At 40.4% G+C, this 9878-nt stretch overlaps 1 pseudogene; it reads right to left on the reverse strand.

The window, feature by feature from the left end:
• Positions 1-702: 702 nt before the first annotated feature.
• Positions 703-9453, reverse strand: LOC111381126 (annotated as a pseudogene).
• Between the last annotated feature and the right edge of the window lie 425 nt (positions 9454-9878).

Here is a 9878-nt window from a genome sequence, read left to right on the forward strand (position 1 = left end):
ACTAGTCTGAATGCTCAAATTCAATCCTAAATTGATTGTTATCATTTCTCAAGTACAAACCACCGTCTTACCACATACCGTGTAATGTCGTTCTCAGAAGAAGTTTCCAATTCACACAATCAATGAACACTTATTACATTTTTAATATGTGATAACTCTCAATCCTCACCAATTCTCTCTAAAGAAGGCTCTAGCAGGAGATTCCTCTAGCTACATGTGTTAAACCACTATTTTACCACAAGGCTTGTGTGCACAAAGTGAAATATAGCAAGTGTCCTGATATCCAGATTCTCATAAACACAACCAACTCCTAATGGCATATTTTGTCACTCAAGCACATAGGCATAGACATGCAACAACTCAGAAGTCCAGGCAAAAATGTAAACTTTTTCACAATTCCATGATCACACAATTTATCATGCAATGCAATTCACAAACAAAATGTATCCTCCCCCCAACTAAAAGTTACATTGTCCTCAATGCATAAACATGTCTCCAAAAATAAAGAAGGGGAAAGGTATCACCTGAGTGCTGCAGTGAATTAACTTAAGTTCGAAGGAAGAGAAGTCTGAAAGAACTCAATGGATGGATAATGCAAGGAGTAAAAAAATAAACCAAAAAAAATGAATGCAAATCATACTAAAAAGAAAAATCTAAAACTAATATACAGAAAAATAAAGTGAAGGATGAACCTAAGTGAAGCTAAGGGTGGTAAACAGGGTCTGCAAGGGGAATTTCTTCCACTGCAGGTACCGATTGCCCAAAAGCTATTTTGAGACGCTGTCCATTCACTTTCAACACTCTACCATCATTAGGATCCTCAATTTCAACCGCTCCATTTTCAAAGACTCGTAGTACCACAAAAGGACCAATCCACCTAGAACGAAGTTTTCCAGGATGCTTGTGGAGTCTAAAATCATACAGGTATACTTTTTTATTTGGTTCAAAAGTTTTTCTCAAAATGTTTTTATCATGAAAAGCTTTCATTTTTTCCTTGTAGATTCTAGAACTCTCATAGGCCTCATTTCTCAACTCCTCTAACTCAGCCAACTGAAATTTCCTAAGCTTACCTCCCTCCTCTAGGTCGAAATTAAAATGTTTAATAGCCCAATATGCTCGATGTTCAAGCTCCACAAGTAAATGGCAAGGCTTTCCAAAAATAAGTCTATATGGTGACATGCCTAGGGAAGTCTTAAAAGCAGTACGATAAGCCCAAAGTGCATCATTTAATCTTAAAGACCAATCTTTACGATTAGGATTCATCGTTTTTTCCAAAATTTGTTTAATTTCCCTATTAGCCAATTCTACCTGTCCACTAGTTTGGGGGTGGTAAGTAGTAGAGATTTTATGAATAACTCCATATTTTTTCATTAGTGCTTCGAATGAATGGTTGCAAAAGTGTTTGCCTCTGTCACTAATAATGACACGTGGTGTACCAAACCTAGACAAGACATTTTCTTTGAGGAATTTAATAGCCGTTTTATTGTCATTAGCTCTACAAGCGACCGCCTCTATCCATTTAGACACATAATCCACCGCCCCAATAATGTATAGATAACCAAAAGAAGGTGGAGAGGGGCCCATAAAGTCAATCCCCCAACAATCAAACACTTCTATCACTAAAATGGGGTTTAAAGGCATCATATTACGTCGAGACACGGCACCTAATTTTTGACATCTTTCACAGGTTCTACAATAGGTATTAGTGTCTTTGAACAAGGTAGGCCAATAAAAACCACATTGTAGAATTTTTGCAGCAGTCTTTTTTATAGAGAAATGGCCATCACATGCTTGAGTATGACAGAAACTAAGTATGCTAGGTATTTCTTCATTGGGGACACAATGTCTTAAGATTTGGTCGGGGCAGTACTTAAACAAACATGGGTCATCCCAATAAAAATTACGTACCTGAACCAAAAACTTCCTCTTATCCTTTGTACTCCACTCCTTTGGGATTTCACCTGCAGCCAAGTAGTACACAATGTGAGCAAACCATGGTAAAGAAGAGACAGAAAATAAATTTTCATCTGGGAATTCATCTCTTATTGGCAAGGTATTTGTAGTGTCTTCAAAGGTTAGTCTTGATAATTGGTCTGCTACGACATTCTCCACTCCTTTCTTGTCCTTGATGGTGATGTCAAATTCCTGCAAAAGCAATATCCACCGTATTAATCGCGCCTTAGTATCCTTCTTTGCAAGAAGGTACTTAAGGGCTGCATGGTCTGTGAAAATTGTAATGGGAGAACCTATTAAATAGGATCTAAACTTGTCGAGTGCAAAGACCACAGCTAGTAGCTCTTTTTCAGTTGTGGAATAGTTCATCTGAGCATTGTTAAGAGTTCTACTAGCGTAGTAAATGACAAAAGGCTTACCCTCTCTTCGTTGTCCCAGTACAGCACCTACCGCATAATCACTAGCATCACACATAATTCCAAACGGTAGGGACCAATCAGGTGGTTGCATGATCGGTGCAGAAGTGAGCTTGTTAATCAGTATTTTAAATGCCTCTTAGCATTCTGGGGTCCATTCAAAATTGGCTTCTTTACTTAGAAGGTTACACAAGGGTCTGGATATGGATGAAAAGTTCTGTATAAATCTCCTATAAAAACCTGCGTGACCTAGAAATGATCTCATGTCTTTGACGGTTTTAGGTGTAGGCAATTTGGAGATCAGTTCAATTTTTTATTTGTCGACCTCTATTCCTTTAGAAGAAATTACATGTCCTAAGACAATTCCTGAAGGAACCATAAAATGACATTTCTCCCAATTCAAAACTAATCCTTTTTCCACACACCGGGTCAAGACTCTCTTCAAGTTAAATAGGCATGCATCAAACGAGACTCCAAACACTGTCAAGTCATCCATGAAAACTTCCATGCACTCCTCTATCATGTCAGTAAATATGCTTATCATGCATCTTTGGAATGTGGCAGGGGCGTTACAAAGTCCAAATGGCATCCTACGAAATGCATAAGTACCAAATGGGCAAGTAAATGTGGTCTTCTCTTGGTCTTCTAAGACTATTTCAATTTGATAATAACCAGAGTAGCCATCCAGAAAATAGTAAAAAGGATGGCCAGCCACACGCTCCAGGATTTGGTCTAAAAAGGGGAGGGGAAAGTGGTCCTTATGGGTGGCAGCATTCAACTTCCTATAATCAATGCACATGCGCCATCCAGTCACTGTTTTTGTTGGGACCATTGCACCTACTTCATTTTTTACCACTGTGAAACCAGAATTTTTAGGGACTACCTGTGTAGAACTAACCCATTTACTATCTGCAATATGATAAATGATACCTGCATCTAACAGTTTCAGCACTTCATTTTTCACAACTTCTTTCATTGTCAGGTTTAGCCTACGCTGTGGGTCTCTTTTAGGGGTGGCTCCTTCTTCTAAATGAATCCTATATGAGCAAATTAGAGGACTAATACCCTTAATGTCAGCTATGGTCCAACCTAATGCATATTTGTGTTCACTCAGAATGTTTAAAAGTTGCTCACATTGTAATGCATCCAATTCTGAAGAAATAATTACAGGAAAAGTATCACCTGGTCCAAGGAATTCATGTTTCAATCCTGGGGGTAGCGGTTTCAAAGATGGTTTGGGGCTCTCAATGTTTGATGGTTGCTGGCCGCCCATCCTTTCTGGCAATTCTTCAAATTTGGGTTGCCATGGCGATGTCCCATAGTCCTGAAATTTTGCAAAAATAGCACAAATGTTATCATATTCTTCATCATTAACACTTGTTGGAATTGCAGAATTCAAAAGAAAAAGATTTAAGGGGTCAGAATTCGTAGTCTCAAGTGCCTCCTCCTGAGTGAGTGCCTCAATCATATGTGTGTGGTGGCACTCATCACTTTCCACTGGTTGCTTAGCAATGTGAAAAATGTTGACTTCTAGAGTCATATTCCCAAAAGACAATTTCATTAGACCATTCCTACAATTTATAAGGGCGTTAGCTGTGGCGAGGAAAGGTCTACCAAGAATAATAGGAATTTTAGAATCAACATTAACATCAACCTTCACATCCAAGACTAAGAAATCAACGGGGTAGTAGAATTTATCAATTTGAACCAACACATCTTCAACTACTCCCCTAGGTCTTATAGTGGATCTATCAGCTAGTTGTAGAACCACAGAAGTGGGTTTAATTTCACCAAGACCTAATAGTAAGTATATAGAATGGGGCATGAGATTAACACTGGCTCCCAGATCAAGGAGAGCTTGTGCAAACTCATGGTTTCCAATGACACAGGAAACAGTTGGACAGCCATGGTCCTTATATTTCGGTGGGATCCTTTGTTCAATCACAGCACTCACTTGTTCGGTCAAGAAGGTAGTCTTCTTGACAATGTGTTTCCTCTTCACAGTGCACAAGTCCTTAAGGACTTTCGCATATGTAGGAACTTGTGAAATTACATGCAAGAGTGGAAGATTGATTTTTACTTGCCTAAGGTGTTCTAGGATCTCATTGTGTTGATTGACTGATTTTGGGCTAAGCTTAAGGGCTTGTGGAAAAGGTACCCTCGATGGATTTCCTACTGCCTCATCACTAGGGCTACTTTCTTCAAACTCACTAGAATCCTTTTCATTTTCCCTAGGTTTTGAAATTGGTTCTATAACCTTCCCAGATCGGATGGTGATGGCATTTGCTTCTTTAAGGTTACTCTCTCCTGAATCTGAGGTTTGAGCCATATGTTGTCCCTTAGGATTAGGTTGAGCTTGTGCTGGAAATTTCCCACGTTCCCCCACAGTTAAGGCATTGGTCAATTTAGACACATGATTTTTTATCTCCTTATTTTCCTCCACTACCTGGTTAATCATAGTCTCAAACTTCTGATTGGTCTTGCCTTGTGCCTCTATGAATGCATGTAAGGTATCTTCTAAAGAGTTCCTAGAGGGCGTGGGTTGATATGATGGTGCACTGTAAGTTCTATTTGATTGGGTAGTTTGTTGGTTTTCAGATTTCCAGCTGAGATTGGGATGATTGCGCCACCCTGGGTTATAGGATTCGGAGAAAGGAGAGTAGGGCTTCCTATATATGCCTAAGGCATTACAATGTTCCTCATAAACCCCTCTCATCTCAATTAAAGTGGTGCACTCTTGGGCTAGGTGATCTACTCCACCGCACACAAAACAATGTCCCAAAGATTCAACACGCGAAACAGTTTGTGCGGGTTTAGAGCCTTTAGCACGCAAGGTCTCAAATTCCTTAGTAAGGGCTTCCACTTTGGCCTTAAGACTATCTTCTTCCCTAAGTTGATAGATACCTGTACTAGTGGGGTTTCCTGGGGTTCGTGACCTATTGGTACTATCAGTAGGGCTAGGTCCTGTCCAAGTATGAGCTTTCTCAGCAAGATCGTCTAGATCTTCTATGGCCTCATCCGGATCCTTTTGCAGGAAATCACCGTTACACATCATCTCTACGAATTGACGTTCCCTAGGTGTTAATCCCTCATAAAAGTAACTAACTATACGCCAGCTCTCATAACCATGATGAGGACAAAGGGCTTGTAGTTCTTTAAATCTCTCCCAGGCCTGATATAGGGTCTCACTATCCTTTTGGGTAAAAGATGAGATTTGCTTCTTAAGGGCGCTAGTCTTATGGTGGGGAAAGTATTTATTAAAAAATGCTTGCGTCATTTCAGCCCATGTACCAATTGAACGTGGTCTCAACGAATATAGCCAGGTTTTTGCTCTCTCTTTAAGTGAAAATGGGAAAAATTTTAACCTGGCTGCATCCGTTGTACCATGTTGATTGTGGAAGGTTGCAACTACCTCCTCAATTTCCCTAATATGCATGTATGGGTTTTCACTGTCAAGTCCATGAAAAGTGGGAAGAAGTTGAATCATTCCCGATTTTAGTTCCATCCGTGGCATATTGGGCGGAAACATTATGTATGATGGTGTGGATGTACGTGTGGAGTGCAAATAATCATGCAAAGTCCTATAAGGCGCATCGCCGTGTTCACTATCAGACATAGTGTTATGTGTTGAGGTGTTCGTGGCAATTAATGCAGTAGCAAAATAAGGGTTATATTGAGATTCAAACACTGGATAAGGTGCTCCAGTAGAACTCCCCTGATTGTCTCGATCCCTGCTCATCAAACACACAAAAACAAAAAACAAAAAAAAACAAAGAAAATGTGAAAATAAAATAAAAATAACTCTAAAAAAATTAAATCAAATAAAAATGAAGGAAAGGGAACGATGTCACCCTTTTTCGGTCGATCCCTTGATTACTTGTACCGTCTCCCCGGCAACAGCGCCAAAATTTGATTACGCCCAAAGAATAACGCGGTGATTGTAGTATAGCTTTGGGGTGTCGTATCCACAGGGAGATGAAAAAATTTCAAAAGATCAAACAAACTAGGGTTTTCGTAATTAAATGTGGGAATGATTTGTCACTTGAAATAAAAATTAATTATCAATATGCGAATTAGTGAAGCGTCGGAGTTCCCCCATTGGATTGGATCGATCAACGTCAATAATTCATGTACTTTTACTCAATTAGAGGTTTTCTTCCCAACTCTCTAATTGGAAGATTTAACAGTGAAGTCCAATTTTATTCCAATTATGTTTCTAGAATCTAGATTTTCTATAACACATTCGCACATTTTTATTGGAAAAAGATCAAAAATCGACCATATACGTCAGGCATAAGGCAGTAATCAATCCGCCAATAAAGTGATATTAAGATTAAAATTCAACAGTTATTTCAATCATTCGATAGAAAGAGCATGGCTAGATCTATGAAGGATTTGATAAAAGTTAAAATAATCTCAACAATAAGTAATTTAAATTGAAACTCAACAAATAGTTTAATTTAACAATGGAAAAAGTATGACTGAATCCATGAGAAATTTATTAAAAGTTAAACAAATTTCAATACTAATTCATAACGAGAAAATCCAAATCTAGAAATTATTAAGCAAAGAGAGTTCGAATTACATGAAATTATGACGTGAAATCTCCAAATCCAATGAGTTCCTTCGTTGCTTCACCGAGTTCTTTAGTTTTCCATGGAGTTTCTTGAGCACCAAGATGAAACAAATAGGTCTGGGGGCGTCTCCCTTCGTTTTTGGGTGGTTTTGGGCATTTATATCCCGTGAAAATTAGGTTACCATAAGAGATTCAATCGTATAAGGAAACTGAGATTCGGCCGCCAAAAAAAACACTATGCGACCGCATGGTTATTGTCATTGCGGTCGCATGGTTATGCACTTTCAGTCTCTTCAATTCTCGGTATAGGTGTGTGCGACCGCATAGTAGAAAGGCATGCGGCCGCATAGTTTCGCGAGACAGCTTTCAGTGTTTTAATCATAACTTTCTTTCCTGATGTCCAATTGAGGTGATTCAAGTTGCATTGGATAGCAAACTCAAAGGGTCACAATTTTTATTCAGAAGTCATCTCACAATTCGATCATCTTCCATGTCAAAAATGGGTCCCAACATGAGACTAAAAACTGGTGTGTTGGTTTTCGATTGGAAATTGATGTATTGATCAAACTTTGATGTTATTTCATCCCTTTGACTTCGTTCCTCATCCACTTGACCTCTAACACTTTCGAATCTTCATCATAATCTTGGACACAAGTTTGGATCATTTGCACTTTAGTCCTCGAACTTTCGTTCTCTTCTACTTTGGTCATTTTTCACTTATTTCTTCCGAATTTCATCTTTTTCACCAAAATGCAACCTAAACCAAAATTAAGAGTAATGAGTGCATTTTGGCATAATATAATTACATGAATGCAATAGTTAAGAGGGGAAAATATGGTATTTTACACTCTTATCATGTCTTCTTCCTTTTTAAGGGAATGGGGGATGGATCAACATCACTCCTATGCCCCTGGTCAGGCATGGAATCCATCGTCCCCTCCAAATCAAACTCCATCCCTACACATGTGAAATATGGTCCGTTAAGTTTACAAAAAAATGATAATACGTGAGATTATGAAACAAGAAAAGTGGGGATCGTAAGAGCTTACCATCAATGGGGGCAGCGCCCTCGTCGTTACCCGATAACGTCTTCAGCACCTAGTCAAAGTCAAAATCCATATCTATATGCAAATACCCAAGCTCATCAGCCCAAACAAAAAAAAAGAAACAAAAAATATAAGAAAGCGAGCCAACTGAACAACCTACCAGTAGGACGACTCATCCCTACTATTAACATGTTCCTCATAGTCAGGATCGGTCTGAAGTCAAGTGTGAGAGGGGGCACCTCAACTAACTCCTGGATTTTAGTTTTTAGAAGATAAGTAATTTTCACTTGGCTATTGAAAAGGCGAATCTGAGGATGCCGCCAATTGGTATTGAAATGGAACTGACCCACTGAAGGCCGAGCAAAGAAGAACCGGGATTTCCACCCACTGTTTGAATTTCTAAACTTGGGAAAAAGCAAAGGGATCCTAATAGTGAAAAAGACAAACGCATTGCACTAGGCTAGTTCGTGTATCTCGAAGACACACCTGAAAAGGTCTATGGAAAGTGGAATTCTCCTCTTGAGGCAAACATACAAGAAATACAGCACCTTCCTCCAAGCATTGGGGTTTATTTGACTAGGGGTAAGGTGAAACTCATTGAAAATTGACACCAAGAAAGGATGAATGGGGAATCAAAAACCACCATCCATAATGTCCTTGTACACGGCCACCTCGCGCGGGTCGGACCCAGGGAGTGTTTCATTGGGACCTGGGGCTCTATAGATATAATCGTCGACCCTATCGTACCTACCGAGGCATTTTTCTAGCTTAAGTGGCGAATTATAGAGACTATAACTTTTTGGGATCTCGAGGGGGACAATCTCACCAGCTGGATCCCGCTCGATTTCTAAGTTCTTGTTTGGAGACTTAGTAGAACTAAGATGGCTCTTAGGGGAACTTGTAATAAAATCCTGAGAATCAATTGAAAGGGTTCGACCGGGGAACTTGTAATAAAAGCCTGAGAATCAATTGAAAGGGTTCGACCATCAGTGTCATAGGGAAATCCACGGGACGAAGGGGAAGAGGCCATAGACGGACTAGACGGCGGGGGATTGGTCGATCGACCACCCCCCGAGTTGGTCAATCGACCAACTACGAAGGGGAAGAGGCCATAGACGGACTAGACGGCGGGGGGTTGGTCGATCGACCACTCCCTAGGCTGGTCGATCGACCAGCACTGTCGGTCGAGCGACCTGCCTTGCTGGTCCGCGACCGGTCGAATTTCTCACGGTACCAATCGGCCCCTCGTCACTACTTTCATTGGAAGAAGAAGAAATGATTGTTTTGTACATGATTCTATCCAAAATAAAAGGAAGAGGAAAGCGGGGGAAAGAAAGTTACCTTGGAGGAGAAAAACTAAGGTGTTGGGAAGGAGTGAAAATGAGACACATGTGTGGGACAATCCCCTTTTTATAAGCAATGAAGTTTTTGGGGAGAAATTTCCCTCCAAGTGAGGACCCATTAGTTGGATGCCAATTGTACAGTAAAATAGGTGAGCAATTTTAAATTATGTTGTTCGACTTACTTAGGCGAATTAAAAAAAAAAAAAAAAAAGAGAGAGAGAGAGAGAGAAACCGATGAGGGAAATCGATACCCCTTGCTGAAAAATATCGACAAGGGGTAGGGGCTAATGATATATGCTGGCCCAGAAAACCACCCTCAATAATGGATGAGATAGGTCGCTACACGCAAATGCAAGGTCATCGACCCCCAAGGGGCTCTCTACCTCCCTGCGAGGCCGTCGACCCCCTGGGGCCTCTACCTCCACACAAGACTGTCGACTCCCCAGGGGCTCTCTACCTCCATTCAAAATTGTCGAGCCCCTACGGGCGCTCTACCTCTATGTAAGCTCCTCAACCCCCCCCCCCCCCCCCCCCCCCCCGCGCC

Source organism: Olea europaea, unplaced genomic scaffold (genome assembly GCF_002742605.1).
Source record: "Olea europaea var. sylvestris unplaced genomic scaffold, O_europaea_v1 scaffold2260, whole genome shotgun sequence".
NCBI lineage: Eukaryota > Viridiplantae > Streptophyta > Magnoliopsida > Lamiales > Oleaceae > Olea > Olea europaea.